The 13,753-nt window shown below is 36.4% G+C and overlaps 1 long non-coding RNA gene across 1 annotated transcript in view; it reads left to right on the top strand.

The window, feature by feature from the left end:
- LOC113913519 overlaps positions 1 to 7,986 on the top strand; it is a 106,829-nt gene extending 98,843 nt beyond the window's left edge. The window contains exons 3-4 of the long non-coding RNA XR_003517245.1: positions 7,466 to 7,568; positions 7,898 to 7,986. This is a non-coding gene — a long non-coding RNA (uncharacterized LOC113913519). The remainder of the gene's footprint in view (positions 1 to 7,465; positions 7,569 to 7,897) is intronic.
- The last annotated feature ends 5,767 nt before the right edge of the window (positions 7,987 to 13,753 follow it).

The following is a 13,753-nucleotide window of genomic DNA, read 5'->3' as shown; positions in this document are numbered from 1 at the left end:
GGGATCCTGGATGTCAAGTGAAAAATGTGTTTTAAGGACCAGGAACTGTCCATTGGAAAATATGAAAATCATTGGGGATCTTGACACTAAATGAATAGAAAGCTGGTATGATTTGGAAATTAAGCTGAGCTTGCCCCTGTTCAGTAATAGACCTCCAGGTGGTCACATTGAACTAAATGCTTGGCCACAGACAGATATAGGACATGGCCTCAGAAGAAGTACCCAGCCATACTGGGTAAAGTAATGAGAAATTTGCCCAGGGTGCTCACTGATGAACAGGAGCTAAGAGAACCACAGGGCTCATGTTGCATTCCCAATCACATCCTGGAGAGGCAATGACAGCTAAAAATAAGCTCACTTCTGACTTGGTTGATACTGAGGGATTTTTTAAACATTACTTATTTGTATTCTTTCATTTAAAGATATGGCCTATATGTGTAATTCTATACAGGATGCTTTTGAGTCTCATTTAAGTTTTAAGATATCTCCCTTATGTCTTCTCAAAGCAGTTCCTTATAATAATCCCAGCATTAGACTGCTATCTTGGTTTTTAGGTTTATTAAATGAATTAGTAAGTGGAGAAAAGTATAGTTCTTTATTTTTCCATTGGGGCAGTCTTACACTTCAGTTTCTTCTGCATAATCAACTTTGTTCAGCCTTACAATACGGGTTGTTTTTAACAAAGCTGATTTGATCTTAAAGTGCTTTGGAAAGGAGGGGTCAGCCCTCTTGCTATGCAGATTATACCTGAGATACGGCTTCTTTCATTTCCTATTATGGCAAATGTCTGTGCTTAGTAATTACCTAAGGCCATTAAAATATCTCCTCTTAGCCTACTCTAGGGTCCTTGGCAATTTGCAGCTGTGATGTATGGCTTTCATTATTAGTGAAACTAGAGAGAGAATTTCACCTTGGGTGTTCTCTGGAATTGCGTTATCTGGGGGTGTTGCTGGGATCCGACACCAAAGCGGAAGGGTGTAATCATATTATTAGCAAAGGAATGGGGATTCCAAGGTATTGGTGGAGGTGTAAAAGGCTTCTGATTATAGCATGCAGGCTCATCAGAGGTTTTCTAAACAGCTCTGTGCCCTTTTCTCTTCCTTCAGGCAATATGACCACATCTCAATAAAAAAATTAATTTGATGTAAAAATACGTATTGTGCCCCTACAGTAGAACAGTCTTATCTTATTATCTACAAAGGCATCACCATGCACTTTTTTTTAAATGATATCTCTACTTCTCATTTATTCTTCAGAAGCAATTTGTCAACCAAATAAGAATAATGTTACAATATGTTTTGCAAGCCCTGTTGAAGATGAGAGTCTGAGATTTTATTAGCAGTGTGACCCTGAGTTAGACATTTGTTCTTTCAGAGATTCAGCTTATTTATAAAAAAAGGAACAACACCTTTACCACCAATGATGTAGACTAACATGCCTTGCACTCAATAGACATTCTAAGAAATGGTAGGATCTCCCATAAAATAATTTATTTATTCTTAATCCTACCTCAAGTATCAGAGTCAACTGTAAATCATAATCAATATTTTCTACAAAATAAAATCCTCTTTCAAAGGATTTTTTAAAATTTTCTTTTATTATGTTATGTTAATCACCATGCATCATTAGTTTTTGATGTAGTGTTCCATGATTCATTGTTTGCATATAACACCCAGTGCTCAATGCAGTATGTGCCCTCTTTAATACCCATCACCAGGTTAGCCCATCCCCCCACCCCCCTCCTTTCTAGAACCCTCAGTTTGTTTCTCAGAGTCCATAGTCTCTCATGGTTCATCTCCGCCTCTGACTTCCCCCCTTTCATTTTTTCCTTCCTGCTATCTTCTTCTTTTTTTTTTTTTTTTAATATATAGTGTATTATTTGTTTCAGAGGTACAGGTCTGTGATTCAACAGTCTTACACAATTCACAGCACTCACCATAGCACATACCCTCCCCAATGTCTATGACCCAGCCACCCCATCCCTCCCACCCCCCACCACTCCAGCAACCCTCAGTTTGTTTCCTGAGATTAGGAATTCCTCATATCAGTGAGATCATATGATACATGTCTTTCTCTGATTGACTTATTTTGCTCAGCATAATACCCTCCAGTTCCATCCACATCATTACAAATGGCAAGATCTCATTCCTTTTGATGGCTGCATAATATTCCATTATATATATATATATATATATATATATATATATATATATATATATATATATATACCACCTCTTCTTTATCCATTCATCTGTCGATGGACATCTTGGCTCTTTCCATAGTTTGGCTATTGTGGACATTGCTGCTATAAACATTGGGGTGCACGTACCCCTTTGGATCCCTACATTTGTGTCTTTGGGGTAAATACCTAGTAGTGCAATTGCTGGGTCGTATGGTAGCTCTATTTTCAACTTTTTGAGGAACCTCCATACTGTTTTCCAGAGTGGCTGCACCAGCTTGCATTCCCACCAAGGTGCTGTAGGAGAGTTCCCCTTTCTCCACATCTCTGCCAACATCTGTCATTTCCTGACTTGTTAATTTTAGCCATTCTGACTGGTGTGAGGTGGTATCTCATTGAGGTTTTGATTTGGATTTCCCTGATGCCGAATGATGTTGAGCACTTTTTCATGTGGCTCTTGGCCATTTGGATGTCTTCTTTGGAAAAATGTCTGTTCATGTCTTCTGCCCATTTCTTGATTGGATCATTTGTTCTTTGGGTGTTGAGTTTGATAAGTTCTTTATAGATTTTCAAGCTCTATTACAAAGCTGTAATCATTAAGACAGTATGGTACTGGCACAAAAACAGACACATAGATCAATGGAACAGAATAGAGAGCCCAGAAATGGACCCTCCACTCTACAGTCAACTAATCTTTAACAAAGCAGGAAAGAATGTCCAATGGAAAAAAGACAGTCTCTTCAACAAATGGTGTTGGGAAAATTGGACAGCCACATGCAGAAGAATGAAACTGGACCATTTCCTTACACCACACACAAAAATAAACTCCAAAGGGTTGAAAGACCTCAATGTGAGACAGGAGTCCACCAAAATCCTAAAGGAGAACACAGGCAGCAACCTCTTTGACCTTAGCCGCAGCAACTTCTTCCTAGAAACCTCGCCAAAGGCAAGGGAAGCAAGGGCAAAAATGAACTATTGGGACTTCATCAAGATAAAAAGCTTTTGCACAGCAAAAGAAACAGTCCACAAAACCAAAAGACAACCAACAGAATGGGAGAAGATATTTGCAAATGACATATCAGGTAAAGGGCTAGTATCAAAGGATTTTTTAAGTGAGCAATCATATTAAAAAGTGTGTGCCCTGAGCACCTAATCTGTATTAATATTCGTTTATGTAACAGAGAATCCACTTGACGGACAAGGTTGTTGACTGCAGTCCCTTCAAGTATGGGTGTTGAAGTTTTCCCCTTTAACCCCACTCTTTGGTCTTATAATTGTCCCTGGAGCACTGCAGGGAGGCATGCGTAAGGGACATCCAGATGATGACAGAGTTATCTTCCATATTGCACATGGTGGTGGCTTGTTGTGGCCAGAGATGTTCCTGCCCAGGTGATGTGTGCACACAGGCAGGTGAAGTCCTGTTGGGTTCGCCATCAAGGATACTAAGTAGTGTTGGGGCACTTATAATAAGTGAGCCCTTTTGTGGACACCCACGGTCATATATTTATCAGATTTTCCCCTCTGGGATCACTTTTCCAGCTCTGGTCTCCTGGGATTTTTCTCTATTGCCTGCTTCCTTCAAACTTTCTCAGGTTGCTATCTTTCCATCTTTTTTAACCCTCTACATCCTACCTTCTCTTAATCTCTTATACACTCTTTTCCTCGCACAGTAGGCCAATCAGGAAGTTTTCAACTCAAATCGTTAACTAACTGAAACTGTCAGCCACAGAATAAATGGTTCCTTTTCACCCTGGGTCAGTTTTGAAATAAACACAATGCTACCTCACTATTTTCCTATTTTGTGAGAAGGGGGAGTATTTTCATCCCATCCTGGAGAAGGTGGCCTTCTTCAACGGAATGTATCTAACGATGTCCTGTACTATATCATAGACAAGCATGACCTTGGAGTTTTCATGTCAGAAAATAGAACTTTCATATCCTCCTGCATTTACTATGATTTAGTGGCCACAATAGGACAAAAAACAAACAAAAAAATCTTCTGCAGAATAAAATAACTCTTGTGTATTTTTCTGCCTCCCTTTTCTACAGCAAAGTGTTTGAGTCAGCTTATTCTTTAGCTTCACTCTTATCTGAAGAAAAAGACAATTAAGGATATTCTTTCAATATTAGGTGAATAATTTCTGGAAGCAATAAGTTTCCCACAGGGAAATACCACTTGTGTCTTCAGATGTCTGAAACAAACATTGTAAAATAATGTAAGATAGAAAATGGCTCTTTGTCCTGACTTGGAGGTTCATAAATCAAAGAGTGGTACCTGAAATCTTTTTCACGGTTTTATTCAGATATAATTCACATACCATAAAGTTCAATGGCTCCTACTATATTCACAGAATTGTGCAACCATCACTACAATCAATTTTAGAATATTTTCATCACCCCAAAAAGAAAATTCTTACTCATTAGAGTCACCTCTCATTTCTTCCTTTTTCTAAACCCTAGGCAACTACTAATCTTTCTATCTTTTTATATTTGCCTATTTTGTACATTTTATATAAATGGAATCATACAATATATGCTATGACTGTCATATTTCACTTTGAATACTGTTTTAAAGGTTTATCCATGTAGTATATACTAGTACTTCCTTCTTTTTATTGCTGAAAAATATATTATTGTATGGATATATGGATATACCATGTATTGTTTTTTCATTCATCAGTTTACAAACATTGGGTCGTTTCTAATTTTTGGCTAGTGTGAATAATGCTCCTTTGTACAAGTTTTAGTGTGGACACATATTTTTATTTATGTTAGATATATACCTGGGAGTTGAATTGATAGATCATATGGAATCTCTGTGTTTAATCTTTTGGAGAACTGATAGATTGTTTTACAAAGTGGCTGCACCATTTTATAGAACCACCACCAGTGCAGGAAGTTCACATTTCTCTACCTCCTCACCAAACGGTTGTTACTATTTGTCTTTTTGATTTGTGTGTGGACTGATTATGTCATTGTGGTTTTTATTTACATTACCTGATAGCTAATGATGCTGAGTGTCTTTTGATGTATTTATTTGCAATTTATATATCTTCTTTGGAGAAATGTCCATTCAGATCCTTTGCCCATTTTAAAATTAAGTTGTCTTTTGTTGTTGAGTTGTAGGAGTTCTTTATGTATTATAGATATAAATTCTTTAGCAGATATGTAATTTGCAAATATTTTCTTCCATTCTCTGGGTTAGCTTTTTATTTTATTTTTTTACTTTTATGTACTTATCAGAGGTGTCCTTTGAAGTACAAATATTCTTATTTTTACAGAGTCTATTTACTTATTTTTTCTTTTGTCACTTATGATTTTGGTGTCATCTCTATGAAGATGTTGACTAACCCAAGGTCATGCAGATTTATTCCTGTATTTCTTCTAAGAGTTTTATAGTTTTAGCTCTTACTTACTTAGGTATTTGATGCATTTTTAAAAATTTATTTATTTTTAATATTTTAACTCCAATATAATTAACATACAGTGTTATATTAGTTTCAGGTGTACAATATAGTGATTCAAGAATTATATACATTTTTCAGTGCTCTTTGATGCATTTTTTAGTGAATTTTTGTGTATGCTATTAAGTAGAGATCTAGCTCTATGCTTTTTCATCTGGAGATATATATATATATATTAGATTTCCCAGTGCCATTTTTTTGAAAAGACTCTTCTTGCACTGTTGAATTGTCTTGGAACCTTTGTCAAAAACTAATTGGCCATAATTGTTAAGGTCTATTTCTGGACTCTTGGTTCTATTCTGTTGATCTATATATCTACTCTTATGCCAGTACCACTTTGTCTTTATCACTGTAGACTTCTAGTAAGTTTTGAAATTGCGAAGTATATGGCCCCAACATTTTTTCCCCCAAAATTCCTTTGACCATTCTGGGTCTCTTGCATTTCCATATGAATTTTAGGATCAAATGGTCAGTTTCTGAAAAAAGAAAGTCAGCTGAGATTTGATAGGGATTATGTTGAATCTGTAGATCCATATGGGGAATACTGATATCTTAACAATATTAAGTCCTTGGATTCATGAAAACCGATGTCTTCCTATTTATTTAAGTCTTCTTTAATGTCTTTCAGCAGTGTTTTGTAGTTTCAGAACATAGGTCTTGCAGTTCTTTTGTTAAGTTTATTCCTAAGTATTTTCTTATTTTTGATGCTGTATAGGTGGAATTGTTTCCTTAATTTCATTTTGGGGTTTCTAGTGCATAGATGTATAATTTATTTATTTTATTTAATGAGAGAGAGAGCAGAGGGAGGAGCGGGGAGGGGAGAGGGACAAGCAGACTCCTCTCTGAGCAGGGAGAGCCAGATGCTGGGCTCAATCTCAGGATCTTGAGATCATGACCTAAGCCGAAACCAAGAGTCAGGCACCCAACTAATTGAGCCATCCAGGCACCCCCAATGTATATTTGATTTTTGATCTTTATATATTGATCTATCCCTTGCACCTTGCAATGTTTTTATTAGTTTTAATAGATTTTTAATAGATTTCTGAGGAGTCTCTTTATATCAAGTCATGTCATTTGCAAATGAAGATAGTTTTACTTCTTCCTTTCCAATCTGGATGCCTTTTATTTCATTGTCTTTTCTGATTGCCCTGTCTATAACTTCCAGTACCATGTTGAATAGAATAGAAGTGGTGAGAATAGATATTCTTACCTTGGTCCTGATGTTTAGGGGAAATAATTTTTCACCATTAAATATGATGCTGATTGTGGGTTTTCCATAGATGTCCTTTATTGAGTTGTAGGAATGTTCTCCAGTCCTAGCCACCAATGTTTTTTTGTTTTTGTTTTTTTATCATGAAGCGGTGTAGGATTTTTTCAAAAGCTTTTTCTGCATTTATTGAGATGATTATATGTATTTTGTCCAATATTCTATTGGTACAGTTTATTTTTTCAGATGTGAAAACAACTTGCATTCTTTGTATAAATCTCATTTGGTCACTTTATATAATCCTTTTTATGTTTCTGGACTTAGTTTGCTTATATGTTATTGAAGACTGCTTAAAGTTTAATACGAAAAAAATAAGAAGAAAAGTATTCACCTTTTAATATTTTTTCATCTTTTTGTCAGGAAGGAAGATAAATGAGTGTGAGCGTGCATAGATAACAGACACACACACACACACACACACACACACACACTGTTAGCAAAACATCCTTGATGTTTTTCTTCAGTTTGATGAAAATAATAATTTTTCCTTTCCTGTTTAATGGTCTTAGCTCCATTATAGAGTATCTTTGTGATATTATCACTTTCTTCTCCCAGAGCATAGTGATGTGGGGTAAGTGAGCAGAATTGGTTCCAGAAGCCAGAAATTGACAGAAGAATGCAAATGCTGAACTCATGCCCAAGCAACCTTTCAAAAAAGGTATGTAGTAAAAGTGTATGGGTAGGTATCTTAAATGATTCCTACTTCCTTAGGGCTTTGCAATTTTTAAGGCTTAGTTCCTTTTGGATTCAGTGATGCAGGAACATGGGAAAGAGCAGAAGAAGGAAGAGCATTGTAAAGTAGCAGCAGTGCTGAGAATAGATGGCTGGTTTTGTGTTGGATCAGTTTCCCACTGTTTATGTCTTAGACTCCTTGGTGTTGCAGCAGGGGAATCAGCAACTCCCTTCGGTGCCACAGAATGAAACATTAACTGCATTCATAATTTTAGTAAAAGCCTGGCATAATAAATCATTTCTGTCCTTTGATAGAGTTACATGATCAAACTGTTTCCTCTCCATCACGTAAAATTGCCTTTATACCCTTCGAAACCAAGCCTGGAGTCCCAAATTCCCTGGATGCTCTCCTCTTCAGGAACTGTAGGTAAGGTTCATGTGTTTTGATTAACTCTATCTTATTTAATCCTTCATAATGTGATGAGATATATTATGAGATATCATTATCCCAATTTTATAAATGATGAAACTGAAGCTTAGGAGGCATTTTGCATGGAATCATCCACCTAATAAGGCAGAACCTGACCCTGCCTGGTTCTAATACTGTTAGAAAGTACTGTTCTAATACTCTGCTCTTGGGGTCAGATATTTGAATCTCTTGTGCCTGGGAAGCTGATAACCTGAATGAGCCAGACAAATCCATTTTATTATGGAGAACTGAGAGGATTGGGATGATTTGTCTTTTCAAACCAAGGCACATTTCATCTTGAACCCGTCAATCAGAGAGGAGAAGATGGAACTTACATCTCTTCTTGATAATATCCAACATGTAAATAGTCTCTTCTTTCTTGGATGGCACTTGCCCATCCTCCAGTGGAATTTGTTTACCCTCTCCTTTTGGTCCATCATGTGTCATGGCTGGGGGAGAAGAAACAATTCTCATCTGAGCTCTCACAAAATCCGGTACGAGGGCTTGAACTTCCAGTTGATGTATGAACACTGAAGATGATTTCCTATAATTTGGTTTGGGGTGGATACAACCTGAGAACACATTCAAGTTTAATGTTTGTCCTACCACCTTACTTTCACTACACTGTAAGGAACTGCTTATTCACAGTTTATTGTCACAGAATCTAAAACCTTACCGTAGAGAAGTGTCTTTCTGGCACACGTTCTGAGTCGGCTATTGGCTGCTGTGCTTATATTTGCAGTGACTTGGGTTTGCCCTTCCTGCATCTCACCTGACGTAAAAAATGGCCAAAATAAAGCCACAAAATATGCTTCTAGGACCGCTTGGGATAGGCATTAAAAAAACTCCGGTGTGGTAATGCTTTGCTCTTTAAAACTTAAGTGAGGTTAGGAATGACTGTAAAGAAGGTCCCACAGTGTGATGGAGGTCACATTGGACCTGAAGCCAGGAACTGCAAGATGTAGAGTATCACAGCCAGACTTGATTCTGAGAAATGACAAAATGTAGTGGTAACTCAGGGAGAGAGGGCCATGATCCTTTGGAGCAGAAGACTGAAGCTGATTGTAGGACTTGCCTCCAAAGCAGGGTACCTGGAAGTTCAAATAATACTTTAAAATACCCAGTGAATTTTCATGGAAATGGACACTCATGTATTACTGACATAAGTACCAATTTGTACTTTCCTGGAGCATAATTTGGCAGTATTAATCAGGAGTTTCTTATTTTTCACTGCCTTTTCATTGACTTATTCATATCTCATTTTATTGGCTAAAATATTATTTCTAATAGCTGCATTATATTCTATTCTTTGGATGTACCATAATTTTTTAAAATCACATATCCTGTTAGGTTGTTTCCAGTTTTCTACTACTGTAAATAAGCCTGTTAGTAAGAAAGAGTAAAACAAAGTTTGTCATTTTGATAAAATATATACATATATAAAAAGAATAAAATTAAAAAAAACATGATTAATCTCTGACAGGTGACTTAGGTGTCCTTTTAATTTTTTGCACCAATTTTTTTAACTTCTCAATTTTCCAAAAATGAACATGTAATATTGGCAAATAATTTTTTAAATTGTTAAAATGTATTTTGTCTCAGCATCTTTCAAGCATGTAATACAATATTATTATCTATAACCACAGTGCTGTACAATATATTCCCAGAACTTATTCATTTTCTAACAGCATGTTTGTACCCTTTTACCAACCTCTCTATTTTTCCCACCCGCAAGTCCTTGGCAACCAATTTTCTACTCTGTTTGTATGAGTTTGACTTTTTTTCCCTAAAGATTCTACATATAAGTAATGCTATGCTGTGTTTGTCTTACTCCGTGTAGCTTACTTAAGTTAGTATAATACCCTTCAGGCCCATTCATATTGTCACAAATGGCAAGACTTCCTTCTTTCTCATGGCTAAATGGTATTCCACAGTACATATAGACCACATCTTCTTTATCCATTCATCCATTGATAGACACTTAGATTGTTTTCATATCTTGGCTGTTGTGAATAATGTTGCAATAACATGGGATGCAGATATCTTTTATGTTTCTTGTTTTCATTCCCTTTGGTATATACTCAGAAGTTGGATTGCTGGACCATAAAGTAGTTCTATTTTTAATTTTTTGAGGAACCTCCATACTGTTTTCCATAGTGGCGGGACCAATTTACATTCTCACCAATAGCGCACAAGGGTTCCCTTTTCTTTTCTTTTTTAAAGATTTATTTATTTATTTATTTATTTATTTATTTATTTATTTATTTGACAGAGAGAGACACAGCGAGTGAGGGAACATGAGCAGGGGGAGTGGGAGAGGGAAAGCAGGCCTCCCGCTGAGCAGGGAGCCCGATGTGGGGCTCGAACCCCGGACCCTGGGATCATGACCTGAGCTGAAGGCAGACACCTAACGACTGAGCCACCCAGGCGCTCCAGGGGTTCCCTTTTCTCCACATCCTTGCCAACACTTGTTATTTCTTGTCTTTTTTAGATCTTAAATGTTCTCACCATAAAAAAGAAATGGTAATTACGTGATGTGATGGAGTTGTTAGCTGATACTATAGTGGTAATCAGATTGCAGTATGTAAGTGTAGCAAATCAACATTATGTACAACTTAAACTTACACAATATGTCAATTATATCTCAATAAAAAATTTTAAATATATTAAATTAAAAAATGCATTTTGTCATATAGAAAAGAAGAAAGCTACTGAAGCCTTCTAGGGTTATATCAAAAGAACTCAGGAATCAACTTGAGGAGACTCCCATGGGCTAAATCTAGGATAGTTTGAACATTAATAAGTATCACAGAAATAGACTGTACAAATCAAATATATTTAAATCCATGAATTCATAATGATACTATAAATGAAAACCTCATCACCACCTTTGGAGGATTTTAGAAAATCAAATTATTCTTTTCAAAACTTGTAAATTAGAGAAAAGAATTAAGCATTTATCCTCATTTTTCTTTAGGGACCATACATGAGAGTTACCAAATAGTTACTGAATACTGATTTTTATTTATCAAAACACTCTAGCTAATAAAGGAAGACATTGTAGAATTAAGATACTACAATTTTATAATCTGAGATGAAAGAATAAATGTGGCAGTGATCATCAGTGCTGCTAACATTACAAAAAAGAAGACAGCCTATAGTATTTATTTTCTGATAGAAACACGTGGTCTATATTTTTGACAAAATATCAACTGATTCTGGTTGAATCCCTAGATCCAGTTACCAAGTTGGAAAGAAAATACAGGGGAAGAGGAACATGTTAAATGACACCTCTTTGATTTATTCAGACAATGGAAATCTCTAGAGTACCTATAATTTAGCTTCTTCATAAAGGAAATAAAAGGGGGGGGAACTGTAGGTTAAAAGTGACTTGAGCTGGTTGACTTTAACAGCGATAGCACCAGCCCTTCGCAGACGGAAGTAACCTGACAGGGATATAAAATATGCTGCCTTTGATATTAAGAAAGGTCCTATTGTTCTTCTGTCAATAGAACCTGCCCTTTGAATTGTATTTCCAGCTGAAGCAGTAATCCAGGGATCTCAACCACAGTTGCTCATTAGAGTCAGAATGTCTGCAGTTGGAATGTGGGTGTTAAAATAAAAATGGCTAGGACCTCTATTATTAAGCTGAATAGAAGTAGTAAGAGCAGATATCCTCACCTTGTTCCTGAATTACAGAATTTGCAGGTTCTCTTCAGATTAATCAAACCAAACCAAGTGGATTTCATCATACTTTGTAAGCAGAATTTAAGCCAAAATTTAGTACAAGCTATTGACATATTACCAAATTTTATTCATTTATGGAGAGAGAGAGAGAGTACAGAGGGAGAAACAGACTTCCCGCCGAGCAGGGAGCCTAATGCGGGGCTTGATCCTAGGACCCTGAGATCATGACCTGAGCGGAAGGCAGACGCTTAACCAACTGAGCCACCGAGAGAGAGAGAGAAAGAGAGAGAGAGAGAGAGGAGAGCGCGCTCAGGGCCCTGGGATCATGACCTGAGCTGAAGGCAGACAATTAACCGACTGAGCCACCCAGGCACCCCTGCATTTATTTTTTACTGAAGAAACCAGGTGGTATAACCTTAGGAAGTTTTAATCTGAATTTTGCTGATTACATTCCCATGTCTATTAACATGTTTCTGTCTTTTATCTACTCTTTCCCTTATGAATTGGGAAGTAGACTTAGACGTTTGATCAAAATCAGGTATAAAGTTTCAGCAAAACCACTTCATAGATAGTGTTTCATACTTATATCTAGAAGTAAATAATCTGTCTCTGTGATGTTAGAGCAATTGGTGAGTATTGCCAGCATCTTTCACTTCATTAGGGGTTACAAAGAGATGATAGTCTAATAATCCTTTTTAGCTGTGATGCTTCTGCAAAGAGGAAACTTTCTCATGAACAATTGAGTTATCATGGTGAACAGTTTTTATATAAAAGAGAAAAGGTACTAGATTAGTTACTTTTATTTACCATTTTTCAAAATACTCGTTGGTTCACTTACACCCTTCAAAGGTGACAGGATTTTTGTTATGGTTGTTTTTATCATTAAAAACTTGGAAGGTTTAAATATTTTTGATTTGTTAAAAAGTTTCCATTTATTTTTATTTCAGTTAAATTTTTATTCCAGAGTTCTTGTTTAATTTTATTGTGATCAGATCAGGTGACATTATTGTGTTTGTGATTTAAGAATAGTACATTGTATGAGGAGAATGAGAAATGAACAACAGAAGATAGTAAAATAAAATATATATGGTAAGTAAGAAGCTTCTGAAACATGTTAGATACAGATAAAGTAAATAGATCATTTGTGTGCTGACACAGAGAGGAGGAGATAGAATGAACAAGTATTACATATTCAAGAAGCATCAAATTTTATGACAGTTATATCACCTTTAAATCAAGAACCCATTTGTGTCACCCATGTGGCCCTATGTAGCCTCTATCAGAGACATGTAGAAACAAGCCATAGCTGCATAGCAAGTTAAATGAGCTACAGCTCCTGGCCAGGAGTCTGGCCCTTGCATCCTTTCCATAAAATAAGCCTGTGTGTTATTTCCAGACATCTTCCTTCTGCTAAGCCACTTTGACTACATTCAGCTCTGGTCCTTATAGCCATATTATAGTGGGGAACGCTGATGTAGGAGAGCAAATGGTAGAAAAGGAAGGAGGGACAGAGGGAGGGATTGAGTAGTATGATCTATCCCACTGGTATCCTGCCATAAATGTGTTAACCTACATTGCTTCCTGTATATTTGAAATTCATTCAATAAACTGTGTCACAGAGTAAAAAAAAAAAGTGACTTGATATATCAAGTATTTAGACTTGATGTAAATCCCAATTTGAACAAAATAATTGCAGATTTACTCTCTGAAATAGTCAAGTAACTTTGAGCATGGACTGTCTATTTGATGATAGTAAGAAATAATTTTTAAATTTGATTAGACATTGATGTGGGAAACAAAGGCAAAAGAAAAATTAAACTTCCTTATTACTTACAGCCCATTGACAAGTCCTTAAAACAGGCAGAGTGACTTTCCCCTAGGAACTCAGCTGCCTCAGCTGCTTAATATTTTGCCAAGGGCAAAATGCAGTCTTCGCCTGAGCTCCCCGTATCCTGTAAGTCTATTTTAACATATAAAAATTCCTTTGGGGGCACCTGGGTGGCTCAGTTGGTTAA

Source organism: Zalophus californianus, chromosome 11, assembly GCF_009762305.2.
Source record: "Zalophus californianus isolate mZalCal1 chromosome 11, mZalCal1.pri.v2, whole genome shotgun sequence".
Taxonomy (NCBI): domain Eukaryota; kingdom Metazoa; phylum Chordata; class Mammalia; order Carnivora; family Otariidae; genus Zalophus; species Zalophus californianus.
Note: the sequence above shows the minus strand (reverse complement) of the source record. Positions and strands in the feature narration are given on the sequence as shown.